The 25,340-nt window shown below is 43.8% G+C and overlaps 1 protein-coding gene across 7 annotated transcripts in view; it reads left to right on the forward strand.

Annotated features, from left to right (window-relative positions):
- Positions 1–2,301: 2,301 nt before the first annotated feature.
- Positions 2,302–25,340, forward strand: part of LOC113450166 (glycerophosphodiester phosphodiesterase 2) — a 121,671-nt gene continuing 98,632 nt past the window's right edge. For 3 of the 7 annotated variants that reach the window (XM_087937813.1, XM_087937818.1, XM_026721322.2), the window contains exon 1: positions 2,302–2,593. The gene's annotated coding sequence lies outside the window, so the exon portion shown is untranslated. Of the gene's footprint in view, positions 2,594–2,749; positions 2,774–21,328; positions 21,350–21,500; positions 21,520–25,340 lie in introns of those variants that run through there. The other 4 variants (XM_087937817.1, XM_087937814.1, XM_087937815.1 and 1 more) reach the window with 4 other exon arrangements.

Here is a 25,340-nt window from a genome sequence, read left to right on the forward strand (position 1 = left end):
CCAGGCAGAATTTATTTTTAATTTTTAATTTTTTGCTTTTTAGAAAACTCAACGCAATTAAAAGCCCTTGAGGAAAACCTGAAATTTAATCAATTTAATCAATGAAACGGAAGGGCTGCCTTCGGCAAAAAGTGTGTGTGTGTGTGTGTGTGAGGGGGATTGCAAATCCTTCTTATTCCACATAAACCGTGATTTATGTCCACTTTTATTTCTGATCCTGGCATCTCTCTCTCTCTCTCTCTCTCTCCCCGTTCCCTATGCAAATCTGACCCTTTCTGCATTTTTCCTGGCTCAGCACACAGATACGTCCTTAAATCAATTGGTTGGATGGGGGGAGGGAGGGAGCACTTACTATATTTTGTAAAGGAGATTACTGAATGCAGCCCTGGCTTGCGTTAATCTCTGGCCCAGGAGACAGGAGGGCGAAAAGTGGATACATGCACATAGAGTAGATGTGGGTTGAGTTGTTGTGCACAAAACAAAATACAAAATATAGTCTGTCTGGCTATGTCATTTCTCCTTTTCTCTTCTCTCGCTCTTTTATCCATAATTTATTAAACATCTATTTCTATCCTCTATCTCTCTCTCTCTCTATCCATCTATCTATCTATCTATCTATCTATCTATCTATCTATCTATCTATCTATCTATCTATCTATCTATCTATCTATCTATCTATCTATCTAATCTATTTCTCTTATCTCCTTTCATCCATCTCTTTCATTTCATTGCTCTATTATTGCGTCTTTCTCTCTCCATCCTTCCCTCCTCTCCTTATCTATCTATCTATCTATCTATCTATCTATCTATCTATCTATCTACCTACCTACCTACCTACCTACCTCTCTCAGTATCTACATCTATCAATCCATTCGCCCACCCACCTATATCTATCCCATCATCCCTGAGTATCTATATCTGTCCGTCCATCCGTCCATCTATCCACCCACCCATCAATATCTACCTATCTACCTACCTATCTATCCTATCTATTTATCTATCCCTCACTATCTACACCTATGCATCCATCTCTATCATCTATTATCTTTATCATCTATTTCTTTCCTTTCATCCATCTATCTTTCATCTCTCTCATCTCTCTCTATTGTCTCTTTCTCTCTCCATCATCTCTCTCTCTCTCTCCTCTTATCTGCTTTCATCCATTTATCTTTCCATTCATCTCTCTCTAATCTCTGTCTCTCTCTCTCCATCCATCAGATATCTCTCCTCTCTTATCTCTTCTTTCTATCATCTCTCTCTCTCCTATGTATCAACTATCAATTTATCATCCCTATTTCCTCTTTCTCTCTCTCTCTCCTGTTTCTCCTACTCCCCTCTCCTCTTATCTCCTTCCTTCTATCGTCTTTCTCTCTATCCCTCTCCTATGTATCAACCATCTATTTAATCATCCCTTTCTATTTTTACTCTCTCTCTCTCATACCTGTTTCTCCTCCTCCCCTCCAATCTCTCCTTCCTTCTATCATCTCTTTCTATCTCTATGTATCAACTATCAATTTATCATCCCTATTTCTTCTCTCTCTCTCTCTCTCTCTCACCTGTTTCTTCTACTCCCCTCCAATCTCTCCTTCCTTCTATCATCTTTCTCTCTATCCCTCTCCTATGTATCAACCATCTATTTATTATCCCTTTCTATCTCTCTAGTTCTATTCTCTCTCTCTCTCCCTCTCACCTGTTTCTTCTACTCCCCTCCAATCTCTCCTTCCTTCTATCATCTTTCTCTCTATCCTATGTATCAACCATCTATTTATCATCCCTTTCTATCTCTCTAGTTCTATTTTCTCTCTCTCTCTCTCTCTCGCCCATTTCTCCTACCAACCTGTCTCCTGTCTTTCCACCACCCATCCATCCATCCCTCCTCTCTCTCTCTCCCTCTCTCTTTTCCCAGGTGTAGAGGCGCCTTCCAAGGGGGGGGGTCTCTGCCACCCCGTCCCAGATCTCTCGGCTCCCTGGGCGGGCTAGTGGAGGGGAGCCCGGGGGTCTCAGGCAAGCCGAGAAATAGAGCCCCAACCCGGGTCTCCCCAAGACCCTCCATCCCAGCCGGGTTGGGACAAGAGGCGAGGCCGGGTCGACGTTTTCCCCCCGCCCCCGCTTTCTGCGCTCCAGCCGAAAAGGCGGGCAGGTCCCGCCGAGCGGCTCCGCTTTCGACCCTCCGTCCGGGCGCCGGTGCCGGAGCTTGAAGCCTCGCCCGGCAACCGCGGGGAAGCCTCCTCCGGGCGGCCGGGTTGCGTCGCTTGGGCGGGTCCCTCCTGCGGGTAGCTCCGCCTCGCCTTCCCTTCCCTTCCCTTCCCTTCTTCCCTGCGCGGAGCAGAAGCGGCCAGGCGAGCTGCCCGCAAACCGGCCGCCCAGCGTCCCCGGGAGCCCCGCCGGGCAGAGAGAGATTGAAAGCGCCGCCGGTTCCGTCGCCTTGCAACCCGGTTTGCTCTTTTGCACGCTGCTCCTTCGCCCGCCGGGCTCTTTCCAACGCTCCCCGCCGGCTTCCTTGCTTGCCCGGCCCGCCGGGGTTACACAAGCGGCCGGAGAGAGAGAGAGAGAGAGAGGACGGGCGGGCGGAGTCCGGCTCTCCGCGCACCAGGTAAGCCCCCGCGGGGAAGAAGGTCACGGGAGTTTCCTAGCCACGCGGGAAGGGGAAGGGGAGGCTCGGCTCGGTGCAAGCCCCCGGGGGGCTTCTCCCAGCCCAGCGCCCCTCGGGTGGCCAATTGACCGGGGAGGGGGGACAGCCAGCCTGGGATGGCTCCTGTGCCTTGCAGCGGAGGTAGGGCCAGGTGGAAGGAGTTTTTTTGGGGGTGGGGGTGGGACTACAGGACCTTTGGGGAGCCCCTTTGAAGGATTGCACCCCGGTTTTTGGGGGGGGGGGTCTTTTCCTGGACTTTGTAGCGGAGCGCCCAAGTTGGCGCCCGCGGGCGCCCGGTTGCAAAGGCGCCCCGGGCCTGGTTGCCGAGTTTTAGGGGTCGGGAAACGTCTGCAAAGGAGACCCGAGTTCTGACAGAGAAGTGGGGGTGGGGAGGAAACACCGAGCCCCCGCCCCTCTGCAAAAGGGGAGGCTTCGACTCCCCATGCTCCCCCAGCTGGGACGGATGGGAGTTGTAGTCCTGGCCTCTTTGGAATGGCTTCGCAAAGACATTGGGACTGAGGGGCTTCCTTGGGTTTTTTTAAGGGGGGGCGGGGGGGCTGCTGGAAAGAGAAAGTGAGGTTGCGTTGTTGTTGTTGTGTTATGCGGCTCAAAGCGCCCCCAACTTCCAACCTGCCAATCCCTGGGCTGGAATTGTATTATAATAAACCATGGTTTGGTTTCTCTATTTGTGCTGGTTAGTTATTATATTACACCTGGTTACAGGCAGAAAGTAAAAAAAGGCTGCAAATGTTATTTGTGTTTTTATTTTATTTTTTCTTCTTCTTCTTCTTCTCCTTTCTGGCTCTTTAATGACAGCCTTGAGGGTCAAAATTAAATAACAGCTTGTTCCTACAAAGTTTTCCAGGAAGCCAGGAAAACTGCCTGCTTAGCTCTTTTATCCCCCCCCCCCCTTGTTTGGAGGAGAATTAAATAGGTGGGATAATTGCACAGTTGCAGCAGTGAACCTGGCTTTTCAATTCTAGGATTATGGAAAAAAAAAACCAGGAAATCATCCCTTAAGGTCAGGATAGTATTAGGCTGACCTGGATGATGTTGCACAATTTCTTTTTTCTTTTTAAACCTTGGCCGCTTGGAAGAATGGGTGGACTTCAACTCCCAGAATTCCCCACCCACCATCCAAGCTGCCAAGATATATTAAAAGATAATTCCATATTAAAACTCTTTTCAAAGTAGACAAGTTAAGATGAAATGAGATATATTAGGAAGTCATCCCAGCAATTCTAGGGGTGAGGGATACCTTAAAATATACATGTCTTAAAATATACAGCTGATTACTTAATGTTAATATGCTTATAGTTGGGGAATGAATTATTACATTAGCTAGATTGATGGGATATACCATGTGGATCCTAAATACTGTATATTGATTTTGTTTTATTCTTGCTTTAGATTGTTTATTATATAATTGGCTTAGGGGAAAATTAAGGACAAGAATGTTGTATAATGTAAAATAAAATAGGTGGTAAGCTAAAAATGGAAATAATAGGGAATAAAGAACTGGGAATCTACATTTGGATGAAATGATATTGATATTGAATTAATGAATTGAAATATAAAATGGAAATTTATTTAAAGATAAGCAAAATGGATAATGATATGAGATATTGTATTATATAAGATTGGTGGAAATGAAAGTATGATTATGTAAAAGTGTTGTAATCTGGAACCACGTTGCTCATGTAAAGAGATGTATAAAAATTAAAAAAATTAAAAACTTTTTGGGAAAAAAACCCCTCTTTTTAAAGTGACAGCACCGAGCTGATATTGCGGGGAATAAAAAAATAAATCCATCTTGGGTGAGAAAGACAGGATAGCAAAAAAAAACCCTAAAGTTAAAGAAGAGAACAATGTAAAAAGTTAAAAGTAAAAAAACCAGAAAAACAAAAGAAATTGTATTTTCGGGGCAAGGCCTTTGTGTTGTGTTGGCAAGAATACTGCCGAGTTGTACAATTACTTTCACCTTGGTGTGTAAAGGGTGTTTAGGATACTGACGTTGTGTGTGTACAGACTGTGTTTGGGCCCTGGATGTGTGGCTTATTAATAAACCATGGTTAAGATAGTTGAGCCTTGGCTGTGGTCTTCTGCTCAGCTGCATTTAATATTCTGTCTAACCTGGATGGCTAAATTCAGTTTGGTTCTGAATTTCAGCGGCTCCAAAAATCTGCATCTTTTCTTCCCCCCTTAAGAGCTTAAACAAAGTCGGTTTAAACAAAGTCAGAACAAAGTCATACGGAGCTGGTTGAAGAATAATGGCTAGGTTCACACGCATTAGATAGTTACACTTCATGATGGTTTATATGTGCAAACTGTTTGTGGATCTATTGAGCTCCAAATTATTATTTTTCTTTTTCAGTGTGAGGATTTTGAAACTACTTCTAGGAATTGTTCTGGGTGGAAAAGGAAATGTTGTTTCAGCGTTAAATGAGATACTATGTTTTCCCAAAAATGAGACCCTGTCTTATATATTTTTGCCACCAAAAAAAAGGCACCAGGTCTTATTTTCGGGGGACGTCATCCACTGACTAACCTCACTTGCGCACGTCATCCCTGGCCTCCTTTTCGCTACCAGAGGCCTTCAGGAACTACTGCGGCCTGCAAGGCTTTCCTGAAGGCCTCTGCAGCAAATAAGAGACCTCTGGATCGATCCAGAGCTTTGTTCTCAGCTCCAGAGGCCTTCAGGAAAGCCTGGCCAGCCTTGCCGGAGGCAGAAGAAATGGGCCGGCAAGACAGGTGTTGGGGTGTGCGAGGCCTGGCTACAACTGTAAGTAGTAGGGCAGCTCCACCCATTCCCATCCTAGCTTAATTTATACCCATCCACTCTGCAGTGGGTAGGGTCCTAATTAGGGCTTATTTTTGGGGTTAGGGCTTATATTAGGTGCACGTGTAAAAATCAAGCTAGAACTTACTTTCAGAGTAGGTCGTATTTGGGGGGAAACAGGTTATTAAGTGCCACACTAGTCCAGTTGCAAAAGTCACTAAGCTCTTAAGGATTTTGCAGATCCAACGAGTATCCAAAATTAAACAGTTCCCCTCCCTGAGTCTTTACTCCATGGATTGAATTGAAATCATTCAAAGTGCTGCCCTCAGTCCTCCCTGGAGTAATATATATTTCCTTGCAATCCTATACTGATAGGATTGACTTATGACCACAATTCAGCTCAACCCGTCTGTTCTTGGTTCAAAAAAAAAAAATTTAGTTTGCTTTAACAGAAAGGTTGGTTTATTGAAAAAAAACAAAAAACCCCAAAGTTTAGTTTAATCGAAAACTAAAATTGGTGGCGTTTTTCTTTTTTCCCTTCAATAAACCAACCTCCCTATCCTTAAGCGAGACATTCGTTAAGTGAGTTTGGCCCTGTTTTTAACGACCTTTCTGACCACCGTTGTTAAAATGAGTTGCCGCTGTTGCAAGTTAGTCCCACGGTCGTTAAGTGAATCTATCTTCTCCCGTTGGCTTTGCTGGTTAGAAGGTCGCAAAGGGGGACCGCGTGATCCTGATATATGGCAACGGTCATAACTATGAGTTCATTGCTTACTTACCATCTAGATTTTGATCACGTGACTATGGGGATGCCACAACAGTTGTGTGAAAAATGGTCCTTTTTTTCAGCGCCGTTGTAACTTCGAGCAGTCACTAAATGAACTGTTGTAAGTACAGGGTAACCTGTACAGATGCAAGGGGGGGGTTCTCATGGTTGTGTAGGTCCTTGTGTCCCCCCCATGCAAGGCTACACACCCAAGTTTCCATCTGACTTCTGATAAGTCCTTGGGAAAAGCTGCCTTTAACAACCGTAGGACGTGTTCAATGACAGCAGCACCAAAGGTGGTAAAATGTGTGTGGTCATACGGTGATTTACTTCAAGACCGCACTGCTCGGTTATGGAAGTTGGTTGTGATTATGGTCCTGATTGTGTTCATAAGTCAAGGACTGCCTGATGCCTTCTAAACTTGATAACTGGTATTATCTGTTAGCAAATGGCTTTAATAGAAATCATTGTTAGACAAGGGGGCGGGGGGAAGGCTGGGAAAAACAAGAGATAAAAGAATAGAATAGAATGAGAGGAGAGAAGAGAAATATAGAATAAAATAGAATATAGAATAGAATAGAATATAGAATAAAATAAAATAAAATATAGAATAGAATATAGAATAGAATAAAATAAATATAGAATAGAATATAGAATAGGATAAAATAAAATAGAGAATAGAATAAAATAAAATAGAGAATAGAAGAGAGAAGAGAATAGAAGAGAGAATAGAAGAGAGAATAGAATATAGAATAGAATATAGAATAGAATAGAGAATAGAATAAAATAAAATAGAGAAGAGAAGAGAGAATAGAATAGAAGAGAGAATAGAATAGAGAATAGAATTCTTAATTGGCCAAGTGTGATTGGACACACAAGGAATTTGTTTTGGTGCAAATGCTCTCAGTGTTCATAAAAATACATTCGTCAAGAATCATAGGTATAACACTTAATAGTATAGTATAGTCAAAGGATGTAATAGTATAGTCAATAGTATAGTCAAAGGGTAGAATATGTGGGATACAATATGTATCCCACATATTTAGGTTTTCTGACTATTCGAAAATGTGATATTAAGGTGTTAGACCTGTGCAAAATCTAGTGCCTGAAAACTTTGCAGCCTACATAAAATTCTAAACAAAGTTCATATGGATGCCAGCAACCCTTTCGCTTGGATAATTCGGCTGAATGAATATAGAATAGAATATAGAATAAAATAAAATAAAATATAGAATAGAATATAGAATAGAATATAGAATAGAATAAAATAAAATATAGTGGGTAATTCTTACTAATAAATGCTCCCTTATCAAACCGATTGAAGGCGGAGCTCCTAAGCCGGACAAAATACGAATTTGTGGTTTTAATATCCCAACTTTCGTTCCCACAATAGATCATCGATCGCTGTTTAAGCTGAAATGAGCAGTAGATCTGTTTCTGCCTTGATCTCACTCTGATGCCATAGTACATGTTCGTTTAAACTAAAATCAATGTTTCCTATATTATTCCTTATAAACCTCTCACAATTTATAATACCTGCGGTACCTGAGATGGTTCTATTGTTAAGCTGACCATTTTTTGATGCCTCTTGACACTTAGGGTTCGTATCTTTGGGTTTTAGGCTTTATATTAATAATGGATTTTTTTTTTTTAATTTTATACGTGTAGTTTCTACGTTGTGGTTTTCTCTCCTTGTTGTGCACCACTGAAGTTGCCTTCAATGAGATGGGCAGCTATCTAAGATATTATTATTATTATTATTATTATTATTATTATTAAATTAATAACTAAGATGCTGGAAGCACCCCGAATCAATCATCAGCACCAGTCAATGATATTTTGTGATATATTTTTAAATGTTCAGTTGAGATAATAATAATAATAATAATAATAATAATAATAATAATAATAATAGATTAATACCTAAGATGCTGGCAGCAACCCTTATCAACCATCAGCACCAGTCAATGATATTTTGTGATATATTTTTAAATGTTCAGTTGAGTTAATAATAATAATAATAATAATAATAATAATAATAATAATAATAATAGTTTGATACCTAGGATGCTGGCGGCAACCCTTATCAACCATTAGCACCAGTCACTGGTATTTGTGATATATTTTTAAATGTTCAATTGACTGACTTTCATGTTTAATGAATAAAAGCGATAATAATAATATAAAACTCACAATATACGAAGACCTGCAAATAGATTTAGAACAACACAACGTAAAACCATATTTAAAACAAAAAATAAAAATAAAAACAATTAAAAAAGACCCTAACAAAAAGAATCAAATTAGTAAAGTGCAATAGAACAAAATTTGGGAAAACAAAAAAAACCCCAAAACATCCCAAAAAATCAAAAACCATCTCTCATCCTCCCACCCCAATGACAGCGGGTCACACTAGCCATCTGATGGGTACCATCCCTCTCTGGGTTCCCCAGGTCCGCTGGCAAAACCAGGCCGTCAGTGCCTTTCAGAATAGTATTAGTGAGGGGGCTATTCTAATCTCTGGGGAAATGAGGTTCCAGAGAGAGGGAGCCACCACGGAGGAGGCCCTTCTTCTGGGTCCCACCAGGTGTATCTCCCTCAGGGGTGGGATCCACAGCATTTCCTCCCTCCCCGCTCTAATGGGTCGGGTGGATGTCACTGGCAAGAGATGGTCCCTCACATAACCCGGACCCAAGCCACGAAGGGCTTTAAAGGGGACAACCAGCACACCTTCAATATAGAATACAGAATATAGAATAGAATAACTTTGTTGTCACTTGCAGGAAAGTGAGTCTTGCATTCAGGAATCGGCCAGAACTGAAAAATTAATCCATCAATCAGAAATGAGCCGGAAAGGGACCCCGGAGGCCATCTAGTCCAAACCCCTTGCTCAGGCAGGAGACCGTAGACCATTCTGATAAGCGAAGTCAATGGGGAAGCCAGGTTCACTGAACGGCCACGTTGCTAAGTGAACAATTGCAGCGATTCCTTTAAACCAACGGCGGCAAGAAAAGTCGGAAAAAAAAAATCCCTTTTAACAAATGTCTCGCTTAACAACGGAAATTTTCAGCTCCATTGGGGTCGTACGTCGAGGACTGCCTGCGTTCTGCGGTGCAAAAATATGAAGAAAAAAAAAGGTCCCAAAGATTCATCAGAATTTGGATTGTTTTTTTTATTTATTTTTAAAGCAGCAATTATCCCCTACGACTTTATGGTGATCCAATTGGCACAGGCAAAATTACTGAAAACAATTCCGGCCAAAATTAAGGAATATCAGGAATGCTTTTTAAAGATGGCATACCATGGTAAAGAAAAGCTGCTTTGATAAATTCTAGGATAAATCCCATTTCTTTGAGCAAATGTAAAGAAATATAGGTGAATCCGGGGTGATTTAGCAGCGTTTTCCCCATTGTTGTTGGCCAATTATTTTCATTTCAATGGAACAATGCAGAATATTGCATTATTAGACCCTGAGCTGAGCTTAGTAAGGAATTATTATTATTATTATTATTATTATTATTATTATTATTATTATTATTATTATTATTATTATTATTATTATTATTTCTGAAGGACAGCAGAGAACAGGAAGAGTTGATAGCTTTATCAGTCTCAGCCAGACAAAACCTTGGATATCTCGGAAAACAGGAAAGGCCTTGAATGCATCCAGATGGCAGGCAATATGTTGGAAATTGCAGAAAAGAAACATTTTGCTTCAGAGATCCAGGTGCCTAGATATCTGAATTAAATAAGATTTCATTTGGAGAGGCAGTTTGGTCTAGCAGTTAAGGCACCAGGTTAGAAATTAGGAGACTGTGAGTTCCAGTCTTGTCTTGAGTCAAATCACCAGGAGATGGGGAGTTCTAATCTCGCCTTAACCATGAAAACTGGCTGAATTACTTTGAGCCAATCACTAGGAGATTGTGAGTTCTAGTCCCGCCTTAGCCATGAAAACTGGCTGAATTACTTTGAGCCAATCACTAGGAGATTGTGAGTTCTAGTCCCGCCTTAGCCATGAAAACTGGCTGAATTACTTTGAGCCAATCACTAGAAGACTGTGAATTCTATATTCTATTCTATACTATTCCTTATTCTATTCTATTCTATTCTATTCTATTCTATTCTATTCTATTCTATATTCTATTCTATTCCTTATTCTATTCTATATTCTATTCTCTATTTTATATTCTCTACTCTATCTTCTACCTTCAATTCTATGTTCTATATTCCCTTGTGTTCATATTCTATTCCATTATATTCTATATTCGATTTTATTCTATCTTCTATTCTCTGCTATGTTCTTTTCTATTCTATTTTCTATTCTTTTTCTATTTTCCATTCTATTCTATATTCATTCCTATTCCATTCTCCCTCCCCAGAGTTTAAGAACCATCTGGTGTCTAAGGAAAAAAAAAGGTGTGCGTATGTGTGTGCGAAGGGATAAAACCTAAATTAGCTGCTTCCAGGTAGCCTGAGCAGGATTAATGAAGCCTTATCAGGCTAATTAAGAAGAATATACCGGAAAAGTGCAGCTGACAGCCTCTTCAATATCTTAATCCATTCCTTGCAAGTTGCAATGACAGTTGGCTACTGGGAAAAAAAATGTTGGGGTAATCTTCAGGCTAATCTTAAATGGTCATCTGTTGCATTCAGGAAGTCCTTGATTTACGACCATTTAATGACCGCTCAAAGCTACAACGGTGCTGGAGAAAAGAAAAGGCAATTGACGATGGATCCTCGTACTTACGACCATCGCGGTGCCCCCCACGATCACGTTTTGGGTGCTCGGCGTGCATCCTCGGTATACGACCACAGTTGAGCCCAAAATATCCATTGCTAAGATGGCGGTGAAGTGACGTTTTGTCCCATTTTATGACCTTTCCGGCCGCAGTCGTTAAAGAAATCACTGTGTTGTTAAGGAAGTAACCCGGCCATTAAGTGAATCGGGCTCCCAGAAGGTTGCAAAAGGGGATACCATGACCCCGGCGACACTGCGACCATCGTAAGTACGAGTCCCTTGCCAGTGGTCGGAATTTGGATCAGGTGACCATAGGGAACAATGCAACATTCATAAGTGTAAAAAACAGTCGTAAGTACCTGCCAGTTGCCAAGCCTCTGAATTGTGATCGCATGACCATAACAGATACCAAATAATCAGAGTTGGAAGGGACCTTGTAGGTCATCTAGTCCAACCCCCTGCCAAGGCAGGAGACCCTACACCAGTGGTGGCCAACCTTTTTGGGCTCCTGTGCCAAAAATTGTGCCAGCACCCAGAAGGCAATGCATTCCCCCTGAGCATGGACGCACAATCTCCCGCCTCACCCCGCCATCCCCTTAGCTGTACTGCGCCTCCCAGCTGATTTTCGGCTCCCAGAGACTTGAGGGAAGCCTCTGCAGCCTTTGCAGGCCGAAAAATGGGCCCCTATTTCCAGAAATACAAGAAGTGATGAAACCGGCCTATTTTTCGGCCTGCAAAGGCTGCAGAGGCTTTCCTCAAGCCCCCGGGAGGCCGAAAAACCAGTTGTGACGCGTGCACGTGCGCAGTGAGATACGTTTGCCCCTACAAGTGGCTCTGCGTGCCGCCTGTGGTACGCCAGCCAAAGGTTCGCCCTCACGGCTCCACCATTTCTGACATGGGGTCATAAGTGTGAAAAACAGTCATGTGAGTCAGTTTTGTGTCACTAAATGAACTGTTCTAAGTCGAGGACTTCCTGAATTTAGGAGACTTTTTATCCCCCAGATCCACCAACCTCGCTGCCTGGATCTCTCGGGCCGTAGATTCCCACGCTGGGCGATGTTTTGTCAGAAAATCCACTCTTCTCCTTTTTCCCTCCTACCTCTTGGTTGCAAAAAGAGGATTTCACGGCTCAGCCATATGGCCTCTTTCCCCATGGAAAAAATAATTAGCCCTCCGGATTGGAAATGCTTCTATTTTTAGGGGAAGGCCGTGTTTTATTTTGATTTATGGCTGATCCTGCACATCCTGTCTTCCTTCCTGGGTGGGGTTTTTATGGGGGTGTGGGAAATAGGGGAGCCAAAAAGACAATTAAAACCACCAGATTGTTACTGGCAGTTTTTCAATCAGAATAGAGTTGGAAGGGACCTCAAAGGTCTACTAGTCCAACCCCCTTCTCAAGCAGGAGACCCCATACCATTTCAGACAACTGGCTGTCTAATCTCTTCCTAAAAACCTTCAAGGATGAAGCACCCACAACTTCTGGTGGCAAGTAGTTCTACTGGTTAATCATTCTCACTTTTAGGAAGTTTCTCCTTAATTCCAGGTTGCTTCTCTCCTTGATTAATTTCCATCCATTGTTTCTTGTCCTGCCTTCAGGGGCTTTGGAGAATAGATGGGCCCCCTCTTCTTTGGGGCGGCCCCTCAAATATTGGAAGACTGCTATCGTTTTAGGGGTAGACAGTTTTCTGTAAAAATGAGGATTGGATGCTATAGAAAAGAAAGTGCATGAAAAATGAAGGTGCTTTAAAAATCCTCATTTTTTAAAAAAAAACAACTTCAGTTTTTACAGTGAAGTTTGCTTTTTGGGCTTTAAAGCAACTTTCTCTACCTTGGCAATTTTAAGATGGGTGGATTTTAGCTCCATCCATGGCTGGCTGGGGGATTCTGGGAGTTGAAGTCCACCCATGCTGACTGGGGAACTCTGGGAGCTGAAGTCCATCCATGCTGGCTGCGGGATTCTGGGAGTTGAAGTCCATCCATGCTGTCTGTGGGATTCTGGGAGTTGAAGTCCATCCATGCTGGCTGGGGGATTCTGGGAGTTGAAGTCCATCCATACTGGCTGGGGGATTCTGGGAGTTGAAGTACATCCATGCTGGCTGGGAGATTCTGGGAGTTGGAGTTCACTCATGCTGGCTGGAGGATTCTGGGAGTTGAAGTCCGTCCATGCCGGCTGCGGGATTCTGGGAGTTGAAGTCCGTCCATGGTTGCTAGGGGATTCTGGGAGTTGATTCATCCATGCTGCCAGGAAAATTAACAATGGTTAAATCTGGGCTGTTCTGTGGCACAACCTTGTCTGTTTGAATTCTAAAGCCCCAGAGCTATTTGAGCTTCTGTTTAATATTAATAACATCATTTGGGAGAACATTGTGTAACCTCAGAGCAGGCAAAACGCAGCAAAACATTATGGATCTCAAGCACCATTATATTCACCCGTCTTGTCCAGGGTCCACTTTTAATTGCGCAATTGTTGAAAGTCACACACCTTGATCCCAAATAGTTCTGTGACTAATTTTCCAAACAGAAACTCAAATAATGTATTACTGTGTAAGGTATGGGAACATGGTTAATAACCCAGGCAGGAAGTTTGTCTTTTTTCTCTCTCTCTCTTGGCTGTTCATCGAGGCCTTTTTCCTTTAAATTTTTTCACCAAAGTTTGATTACAGGTAATTAAAGCCTCCCGACAGAGTTTGGAGTAAGGTATCGTAAGGAGATGTGGATTTATATGTGGTTTTATACAGAAACCAGCTTAAAGGAGAGAAAATGGATTGGAAGACTAGTCTGGGACCAATTAAACAGGTCCAGAGAATCCTCAACTTACAACTATTTGTTTAGTGACCGTTCAAAGTTACAACAACACTGAAAAAAAGTGACTCACGACTGTTTTTTCACACTTTTGCAACATCCGTGTGGGAACAAAATTCGGATGCTTGGCGACTGACTCACACTTATGACGGTTGCAGTGTCCCGGGATCAGGGGAAAACAGTCACCGAACCAGTAGTAACACCGGTTGAATCCCACCCCGGGTGGAAACGTATGGGGCAGATTTTCCCATCCGTGCACTGCCATGTGGATTAGATCCGGATTAGATCACGTGCCTTGAAGCTGGGATCTCCTCTCGGTGAACCCGTCTCTGTAGCGTTGCGAGGCCTTTGCCCTCGTGTTGCTAACGTACAACCCCCTCTTGGCAATTTTGTGATTGTCTGGTTTTGGTTTGCTTCTCTCTATTGCTGCAAAAACAAAACAAAAAAGCAAACCACGATTAAGAGGGAGAAGGTTGTTTAAGGTGACAGAGCTTAGTGTGTTTTCGTTTTGCTTTTTGCAATGAGTTACCTGCTATTTAATCCCTGACTACGATGATGAATGACTGAGGGAACTAGATGTGTCTTATTTGTCAGAAATGGTGTAGGGTCTCCTGCTCGGGCAAGGGGTTGGACTAGATGACCTACAAGGTCCCTTTCAACTCTGCATTCTATTCTGTTTTATGCAGAGATTGGGAGAGAAGAGTCTGGATAAAATCAGCTCCAGCTTATCCTTCTTACGGTATATCAGCTCAAGCTTGGACTTATACTTAATGATGGTTGCCGTGCCCATGTGGTTCCCCTTTGGTGACCGGATTCATTTAATGACCGTGTGTCTAACTTCACATCTGCAGGGCTTCACTTAGCAACGGTGGCCAGAAAAGGGGGTAAAGCGGGACAAAGCTGGCTTGACCAATGTCTCATTGAACAGAAATTTTTTTGGGGGGTCTGTTAGGGTCGTATATCGAGGACTACCGGTATAACTTTTGCCCTGGGCCTTTTATTTTATTTATTTTCCCCATCTTCTGTGTTTTCCTCGGCCTTTGCAAAGATTGTGCGTAGTCTACTTTTTCCGTTTCTGCAAGAGTTCTAGAGAAATAACGTGTCATTTCTTTCTGGTTTGGAAGCCTGCAGAAAACTAACATTGTCCAAACGCATTGCCAAAGGTTGAGTTCTCCCGAAGAGAGAACTAAACAAACATATCTATTTTTTCTCTCTCTCAAATGGGGTGGATTCTTGGAAGTTGGGTTAATTTATACATATAATACTGTATAAATGCAAAACAGCCCTCACACATCATCACAAAATCTCCAGAACCATAAAGCCTACAAACTTGAAATTTGGCCTATACGTTCCTCTTGGCTTCTAGGGGCTCACTAAGAAAGGATATTTTGAAACGGCCATCAGAGCATTTAGAGTATTTCCTATATTATTATTATTATTATTATTACTATTATTATTATTATTATTATTAACATGCTATAATGCTAAGGAGTTTTCCCCACCTGGAAAGAAATCTCTTCCAAATGCAAAACACAGAGGAGAGGATGGTTTCAGTTTCACAGCACCAAGCAGCTTTAGTACAAAACAGTTGAGCTAAGCCACGCCCAGGCTCCTTGCTGTCTCCTTGCTCACACGCAAATACTCTTTCAGTTTCCAAACAGCCCTCAACTCTCACAACATGACAGGGCGCTAGCCAGATGGATACCGATGGATGCTGGTAGGCACCAGGGGATCCTAGCCTTGTAAACATAGCAAGGGAAGATTTCTGCATGCTAAAACAGTGGCATAGCAGGCTAACTCATCTTGGGGATATCTTTATTTTTTCTCTCTTTAAAAGCAGGGAAGAAATACATTTTTTTAAAAAAAAAATAGATGAGTAAAATTTATTAAAAGTAAAAACTATTTTAGAAAACCGATTACATTATTAGAACAGGAGCAGATGTATTCTTTCGTTGCAGGTTGGCTTTGTCAATATTTATTAAATCGATGTGGAGTACAAGAATTTCATTTTTGGGAGAAGCTTTCATCCTGTAGCATTCTTGATTAAGAGCTGGCAAGTGATCGTTGTTGACTCAGGTGGAATATGATGAAATAGGCACCGAAGGCCTTTTTTTAAGGAGAAACATTTAAGTTTTTCTGGCTGTGCTGATAGTGAGGGATTATGTTATCTCTTTAAAGCCGACCAACGGGATGTAATGGAATTGGTTTTTAGACATTTTGCAAGACTTAGCTGCTGAATGCTTAAGCTTCCGTCTCCTTATTAAAATTTTGTGCATGAACGTAAGGAAAATGAGAGATATAAGTAGGACTTGGACGACTCCCTGGGTTTGTTACACAACTGAGCCCAAAAACGTTTGTTACTGAGTGAGTTCGGTCCCATTTTACGACTTTTCTTGCCACAGGTGTTAAGGGAATCACTGCAGTGGATAAGTTAGTAACCCAGTTGTTAAGTGAATCTGGCTTTTGCCTGCGAGAAAGTCGCAAAAGGGGACCATGTAACCCCCCGGATGCTGCAACCGTCCTAAGTATGAATCAGTTGCCAAGTACCCAAATTTTGATCATGTGACCAAGGGGAGGCCTCAGTGGTTGTAAGTGAAAAACGATCACCAGAAAATGGTTGGAGATCGAGAACGGCCTGTATGGCATTTGTGAATTTCAGTGGGTTTGGGGCACTGTAAGAGGCCCTGAGCATTTATTGCATCCAAATTGGGTGGTTGGGCCTGGCATAAGCTTGGACCAACCCATTCCTCCCTGCCAGCATGGGAATCTGGGAGTGAAGTCCACGGCTGGCTGTGATTCTGGGTTGCAGGCCAAATTGGGAAGTGGACTAAATTGGGAGACTCCAATCTTGGCAAGTTTAAGACTTGCGGACTTCCAACTCCCAGAATTCCTCCCTGCCAGCATGGGAATTCTGGGAGTTGAAGTCCATGCATGCTGACTGGTGAATTCTGGGATTTGAAGGCCACTCAGGCTGACTGGGGAATTCTGGGAGTCGAAATCACGCATGTGGGTTAGGGAAATCTGGGTGTTGAAGGTCACCCAGGGTGACTGGGGAATTCTGGGAGTTGAAGGCCGCTCAGGCTGACTGGGGAATTCTGGGAGTCAAAATCACGCATGCGGGTTAGGGAAATCTGGGCGTTGAAGGCCACCCACATCGACTGGGGAATTCTGGGAGTTGAAGTCCATCCATGCCCACTGGGGAATTCTGGGAGTTGAAGGCTGCTCAGGCTGACTGGGGAATTCTGGGAGTTGAAGGCCACTCAGGCTGACTGGGGAATTGTGGGAGTTGGAGTCCATCCATGCCCGCTGGGGAATTCTGGGAGTTGCAGTCCACAGGTCTTAAAAGTGGCCAAGGGTAGAGACCCCTGGACTAAATCATCTCTCTACCTGTTGGCTCAAGGCAGTTCAGAGGCACTTTCCTTTACTAAGACCTCAAGAAAAGTCAGAATTAAGCACAAAAGCCGAGGTTTGCCTTCCTTCTCTGTAAAGGCCCCGGAGAAGCTAGGGAGGCCTTTCAAAGCCTTCCCCAGCTCTCCTGACAGGTAGGCGGGTGTCAGGTGTAAATACCTCTGCAGAATTGCCTGAGCTGTAGGTCTCCAGATGCTGGTTTAATTATGGGGTGCATGCTTGCTTTCCATGGCTGGAAAGTGGCAAGGAGATAATTACAGGTGAGGCCGGCTTAACTTCGTTCTCTCTCTTAATCCTGGCCGGATTCTGGGAATATTTTAACTATTCCTAGTCTGAGATTTCAGGAAAAAAAACCTCTTAAGCCTGACTACAACAGGTTGAGGTTTTTTAAAAAAAATTTATTTTACTAAGTTTGTCTCCTGTTTGTCATTGTTATGGAAATGGTTGGTATTTGCGTTATTTTAAATACAGCTAGTCCTCGACTTACAAAAGTTGAAAACTACCAGTAGAACGACTGTGGCAAAAGAAAGCACGGATGATACCAGTATAGGTATTCCTCGACTTACAACAGTTCCATGTAGTGACCGTTCAAAGTTGCGACTGCACCGAAAAAAGGCCGTTTTTCACACTTACAAAAATTGCAACATTCCCCCCCCCGCGATCCAAATGTAGGCGCTTCACAACCAACTCACATTTACGAGGGTCTCAGGGTCATGTGATCTCCTTTTGAGAGCTTTTGACAAGCAAAGTCAGTGGGGAAGATTCACTTAACGTCTGTGTTGCTAACAAGTGCAGTGATTCACTTAACGGTGGCAAAAAAGGTCACAAAACGGAGCAAAAGTCATTTAACAAATGTTTTCGCTTCGCACCAGGAATTTCGGGCTCAGTTGTGGTCGTACCTAAGGACTTACCTGTATTAATATTGGTGCTTAGTAATTAATTGGGTCTTTAAGCCTCAATTAATAGCAGCATTAAGTTTGTGAAGTCAAAAACTAAGGCTGCTTAGAAGAAATTGGAGTTCATTGTTGATCCATACCTCTCTTTTCCCCTTTCTTTTTCCTTCCTCCGTTCTTTTGCTATTCTATTGTCATCTTATTCTTTCCACTTCCTCTTTAATCCTTTCTAATCCCAGGATCCATAAATTCACTCCTTTCTCCTGGCCACAAAAACTCCATATAAAGCTTCCTATTTTTTTTTTTAAGAAAAGCTATTTTTTTTTAAAAAAAGAAATCAAACTGCTCAGCTTTGCTGTTTTCTGCAAACTGTCGATTTAAACAATTTGATTTCCTTCTGGCCGCGTTTCGTTATTCTGCACAGTAATGCAAGTAGAGACATACCATGCAGGTAGTCCTCAAGTTACGATCGCAGTGAAGCCCAAAATTTATGTTTGTTAAATGAAATTTGCCTGATTTTACACCCTTTCTTGCTATGGTGGGTTAAGTGAAGGTCCCCACTCGTGTTATTCTGTTCTTTTCACTCGGTTTGGTCGACCCTGGTTGAGAAATGCCATCGTCCAATAGGCAAGAAACATAGAACGAAAGGATTGGAAGGGAGCATGGAAGATCATCTAGTCCAACCCTAGATCTAGATCTACTTCCGCAGTTAAATCGGTTGTGATATTGGCTCAGTTTGCAGAATACAGAATCACAGAGTTGGAAGGGCCTTCGGAGGTCTTCTAGTCTAGCCCCTTGCCTCAGGCAGGAAAAACGATACCTTTCCAAACAAGCGGCTATCCAGTCTCTTTTTAAAAGCTTCCAATGACGGAGCGTCCACAACTTCTGGTGGCAAGCTGTTCCACTGGTTAATTGTTCTCTCTGTCAGGAAATTCCTCCTTTATCTATATATATATAAAAGTGAAATACCCCTCACGCGTCTTCACAAAATCTCCAGAACCGTAAAGCCTACAAACTTGAAATCTGGCCCGTAGGTTCCTCTTGGCTTCTAGGTGCTCACTAAGAAAGGATTTTTCAAAATGACCCTCAGAGCTTTAGTACTTCCTATATTATTATTATTAACGCGCTCTGATGCTAAGGAATTCTACTCCCCCTCCCTACCTGAAAAAAAGAAATCTCTTCCAAATGCAAAACACAAGCAGAGGAGTTTCAGTCTCAGTTTCACAACAGCACCAAGCAGCTTTAGTATAGAACAGTTGAGCTAAGTCACACCCAGGCTCCGTGCTGTCTCCTTGCTCCCACAGCAAATACTGTTTCAGTTTCCAAACAGCCTTCAGCTCTCACACACACTGACAGGACGCTAGCCAGGTGAATACCGATGGATGCTGGTAGGCAGAGGCAGAATTCCCCCCATTATTTTCCTCCCCCAAAACTAAGCCCCGATCACATAGTTGCGTGGCGAAGCACAGGGATCCAGCTACTTTAGATCTAGCCACCACTCCGTGTTTAAAAAGCTGGAAGGATTAGGCCCTCCAGAAGAGGCAGAACTACAATTCCCAGCATGCTCTCCTTCTTTTGCCATGTTGGTTGAGGTTGTCAACCAGATACCTTTGCTTGAAATTAATCGATGGAACTTCACCAGGAATTGTGGGCGTTCCAACGTTGGAGGCTTTTCAGAAGAGATCGGACACGCTATTTGTCTGGAATGGTCTAGGGGCTGGACTAGAAGACCTCCAAGGTCCCTTCCAGCCTGAAACTACTGTATAATTCAGTTTCTTCTCTAATCTGGGATGTGATGGCCGGTGCCTTGCAGGCTGTTTCTGCCGCAAAATTGCTCACGGTTGGCAGAGAACATCATGTTCAAACCTCACAGACCGGCTTGGAGTACCAAGTGGTGGCGGGGAGAGAGAGAGAGAGAGAAAAAAACACAGCCTCATCGGAAGTGGAGGAAGGGCGCAACTGAATTCCAAGAAATAAATTAATATAAATGACCATGAGTGGAAAAGTGGGGACTGACAGGGGTGACTGGGAAGGGGTTGCACGGTTTTGCAAAAGAAAGGATGGATGAAAAGTTGCTGAGGTTTTAATTGATCGTTTTGGGGTGTGTAAGTAGCCGCGGCGGCCTCTACTTAACCGCTTGCACGATCCCCAAAGGGGCGCGTTTTGTACGGTAGGGATGGCTTTACGGGTGAAATCCTCCACCAGCATATTTTTTGGGAAGTCCGACGGGAGGTACTTCGGTTTGGGGTCCTTGGTGGTCTCTGAGCTTGGCCGTTTTCTGTCAGACGTTTCCTGACCCAGCTAGGTAACATCATCCGTGCTAGAAAGGGGTTGGTGGAGAAGGAGAAAGGAAGGAGGAGGAAGGGGGAAGGGAAGGAGGAAGAGGAGAAAGGGAGCAGAAGGAGGAGAAAAGGGGCAGGAGAAGAGGAAAGGAAGGAGGAGGAGGAAGAGGAGGACAATGACTGCGGGAACCATGGTGCTGGCTGAGCTTGAGTGTTTTCTTACAGACGTTTCCTGACCCAGCTAGGTAACATCACCAGTGCTAAAAGGGAGTAGGGTTTTCTAAATCACCCCAAGGCCAGACCAGGAATAATGGGTAGAAACTGAACCAGGAGAGATTTTTCAACCTGGAAATGTGGAATTTTCTGACAGAACAATCAATTGATGGAACCAAAATTGCCTTTGGAAGTGGTGGGAGCGCCATCGCTTGAGACCTTCAAGAAGAGATTGGACTGCCATTTGTCAGAAATGGTGTAGGGTCTCCTGCTTGGGTGGGGGGTTGGACTAGATGACCTCCTTTTCCTCCTCTCCGGAACACTCCCTTCTAGCACTGATGATGTTTCCTAGTTGGGGCATGAAATGTCTGCATGAAAACAACCAAGCTCCGAGAGCGCCAAGGACCTCACAGTCCTCCTCCTCCTCCTTGCAAACCCTTTTAGCACTGATGATGTTACCTCGTTTGGTAACGAAACGTCTGCAAGGAAACCACTAAGCTCAAGAGAGCACCAAGGACCCCCGTTTAATGGTTTGTCTTAGTTGGTAGCTCCTGGATTGGGGTATTGTTTACTGCTTGGTTGTTGGTCCAAAATTAATCCCAGTGTTAATAATCTCTCAGCTTATCTGGCTGTTGGCTGTTGGTGAGGCATGCTGTTTTCTTTCTGTTTCCTTTTTAGCTCTTTGGTTGTGTCTCTTTTTGGACGGCGTGCAAATCTTGTTTATCTCTACGTGTCTGTTGATGGCCGATTTGTCGGAGTGCCAGGAATTTGTTTCGCGTTTTGGGACTTGGCTTCGTTGAGTTATTTTTATAAGCATATTCGAAATTCCAGCACAGGTAAGAGGCTTTAATCTTTTGGCTTTAATAGTTGCTGCTTGTTCAAGAAAGCCCATACCTTTCAGGTCAAAAGATGCTCCGGTTATTTTTTTCCCCTTTTTTTCCCCCACCCTCGGTTTGCTGTCAAACACGGAGCAAAGATCTTGGCAGAGTTTCCAGAAAGGACAAAGGTGTGATTTCCTCTGTCTCTAACCTCTTGCTAGATGTAGAGCAACGCGGCTTTTAAGCGGTCCCTGAAAACGGAAAAATGGATTTTCATTTTTTTGAACCTGAAAAAAATCCTATTACGCCGTGGAATTTTTGGCTGAAAGCTTCTGAGATTGGTTGTGACGCAAGCATTCCGGTTATTCTGGGTTTGGGCATTTGGGGGTGAGGGTGCCAGGTGTTTGGCAAGGCTTGGTGGGGTGGGAGATGCCTTACCCCTCCTGCAGGGAGATGGTATGCTGTTTTGGCTAGGTGCTGAAAATCATTTTATTCGCAATGCCATTTATTTTCCAATTTGGCTGCTCCGATCACGGACAATGCCATTTATTTTCCAATTTGGCTACTCCGATCACGGACTTTTCAAAGAATTTAATTTGGAAAGGCATCAAGTCCTCAAACAAGTAAGGTGCGTACCGGGTTAAGAACCGTGAGATTGGACAGCTATGTGTCTGAAATGGTATAAGAACCGTGGTGGCGAACCTGTGGCACGCGTGCCGCAGGTGGCACGCAGAGCCATTTGTGCCGGCATGCGAGTTGCAGGCAAACTTACCTCACTGCGCAGGTGCGCGCCTCACAGCAGATTTTCGGCCGGTTTGAGGCCTTTTTCGACCTCCCAGAGGCTTCAGGAAGGCTTCTGCAGGCCAAATAATAGGCCCATTTTGTCACTTCCTGTTTTTCCAACAATACCGAAAGTGTGTATGCAGCCTGGCTACACCTGTCGAAAGGGAAGTAGTAGGACAGCTCCACCCCCACATCCCTACCTTAGCTTAATTTTTACCTGTCCACTCTGGAGTGGGCAGGATCTTCATTAGGGCTTATATAGGCCGCATGTGTAAAAAAAATCAAACTAGGACTTACTTTCAGGGTAGGTCGTATTTTGGGGGAAACGGTACCTATTTATCTACTTGCGTTTTCATACTTTCAAACAGCAAGGTGGGTAGGAGCTGGAGCAGGGGACGGGAACTCGCCCCTTCAATGAGCGTTCGGGTCTCGAACCTCGACTGTCAGCTTTCCCGCCGACAAGCTCAGCATTTTTAACTTCTGTGCCACATGATGGAAATGAAGGGAGATTCTTCAAATTCTTTAAACTACAGTTCCCAGAATTCTTATCTGTGACTAATGGGAGCTGAAGTCTTTGAAGCGTCCAGACAGAGTTTGGAGTAATGTATCTTAAAGAGAGATGGATTTATATGTGGTTTTATACAAAACCCGGCTTAAAGGAGAGAAAATGGAGTGGAAGGCTAGCCTGGGACCAATTAAACAGGTCCAGAAGGTCCTTGACCTACAACCATTAATTTAGTGACCGTTCAACGTTAATGGTGCCAAAAAAAGTGAATTATGACCGTTTATCGCAGGACCGTTGCAGCAGCCCCGTGGTCATGTGATCAAAATTCAGACGCTGGGCAACTGGCATGTACTTAGGATAGTTGCAGTGTCCCGGGAAAGGTCGTAAAACGGAGGCATACCTAGCCACTGACTCAGTTAGCAACAGAAATTTTAGGCTCAATTGTGCTTATTAAGGAGTCCCTGTATGTTGCAGTTCTCTGGCAACAGGTGTGGACGGCTGAGGTCTCGGAGAGTGAGGACTCGGCTGAGGGACCTGCGTGTGATGCAGGGATGGGGCCAGGACCATCAGGGAGTGGAGTGCGGCCTTCAGAGATTGTGGAGGCTGGCAGCAGTGATGAAGAGGCCCCCGAGGAGCCTGTGAGCAGGGCGACTCTGGAGTAAGGCTGCAAGGTAATGGCCCCTCCCTTAAGGGATAAAAGCCAGCCTGAGAGACCGGGATTCTTTGCAGGAAGCAAAGAAGCTTTTGCACTCAAGCCTTGTGGATGTTTGGACTCTTAGTTTGTGTTTGGAGACTCTTTGTATTTGAAATATTTCTTGGCAACTTTATCGAGTGTTCTTGGCAGCCTTGCACCACCTTGGCAAGGCTCGTTCTTATCAGAGACAATTAGCTTGAAACAGCCTTTTAACCGGGAAGGAACGGAATTCGTAAAGAATCATTAAAAGGTTTTGCTGTTACCTCCATTTCGTGTTTGTTTCCTTGGAACCAGGTTTGGGTCAGAACACTGTATATATGTTTGTGAGCGATTAAAAAGTCTGGAATTTGCTTGCCTCCTGTCACGTAGAGCTTTTTTCCCACCCTTTTTCACGGGAAGGGATGATTTTTGGCTCAACGGCCCATGAAAGAGAACATTCAACTCCTTAAATTGTTTTATCTCTCGGGTGTCCTAGCAAGGGATATTACTTTAAAGCACCAATTTGGGGAGAAGTTGTCTTTTAAGTATTCAGGGACAGCTGGCAAATGGGTGTTTCTTCGTCAACCCAACAGACGCCTTTGGATATGGCTGAAGAATCAGAAGAAAACAGCTCTGAGTTCATGATCTCCTTCAAGTAAAAGCAACAATATTTTTTCCTAAGCACGGATTACGTCCCCTCCAAAAAAACCCCGAAGCGAGCAATGGCACGGAAGGAACAAGATGGGGTGTATGGAACCTCCTGTTCTCAAATGATATCTGGTTTTCTTTAACAAGATTTATTGAGAAGAGAAGGATGAGGTTACAAGAATTCCACCAACTGAGCTAGTTCCTCCTTTGTTTTGCCTAGAACAACATCCCTGTGAGGTGGGTTGGGCTGAAAGGAGAGACGGAGTGGCCCAAAGTCACCCAGTTGGTTTAGTTAGGTTAACATGAGTTGTAGTCCGCTCAGTTCTGGGAATTGTAGTCCACTCAGGCTGATGGGGGAATTCTGGGAATTGCAATCAACTTGGGTTGATGGGGGAATTCTGGGAATTGTAGTCCACTCAGACTGATGAGGGAATTCTAGGAATTGTAGTCACTCTAGGCTGATGAGGAATTCTGGGAGTTGTAGTCCACTCAGGCTGATGGGGGAATTCTGGGAATTGCAATCAACTTGGGTTGATGGGGGAATTCTGGGGATTGTAGTCCACTCAGACTGATGAGGGAATTCTGGGAATTGTAGTCACTCTAGGCTGATGAGGAAGTCTGGGAGCTGTAGTCCACTCAGGCTGATGGGGGATTCTGGGAATTGCAATCAACTTGGGTTGATGGGGAATTCTGGGAATTGTAGTCCACTCAGACTGATGAGGGAATTCTGGGAATTGTAGTCACTCTAGGCTGATGAGGAATTCTGGGAGCTGTAGTCCACTCAGGCTGATGGGGATTCTGGGAATTGCAATCAACTTGGGTTGATGGGGAATTCTGGGAATTGTAGTCCACTCAGACTGATGAGGGAATTCTGGGAATTGTAGTCACTCTAGGCTGATGAGGAATTCTGGGAGCTGTAGTCCACTCAGGCTGATGGGGGATTCTGGGAATTGCAATCAACTTGGGTTGATGGGGGAATTCTGGGAATTGTAGTCCACTCAGACTGATGAGGGAATTCTGGGAATTGTAGTCACTCTAGGCTGATGAGGAAGTCTGGGAGCTGTAGTCCACTCAGGCTGATGGGGGATTCTGGGAATTGCAATCAACTTGGGTTGATGGGGAATTCTGGGAATTGTAGTCCACTCAGACTGATGAGGGAATTCTGGGAATTGTAGTCACTCTAGGCTGATGAGGAATTCTGGGAGCTGTAGTCCACTCAGGCTGATGGGGGGATTCTGGGAATTGCAATCAACTTGGGTTGATGGGGGAATTCTGGGAATTGTAGTCCACTCAGACTGATGAGGGAATTCTGGGAATTGTAGTCACTCTAGGCTGATGAGGAATTCTGGGAGCTGTAGTCCACTCAGGCTGATGGGGGAATTCTGGGAATTGCAATCAAC

The sequence above is a fragment of the Pseudonaja textilis genome, chromosome 7 (genome assembly GCF_049901715.1).
Source record: "Pseudonaja textilis isolate UNSWEBS1 chromosome 7, rPseTex1.2, whole genome shotgun sequence".
Lineage (NCBI taxonomy): Eukaryota > Metazoa > Chordata > Lepidosauria > Squamata > Elapidae > Pseudonaja > Pseudonaja textilis.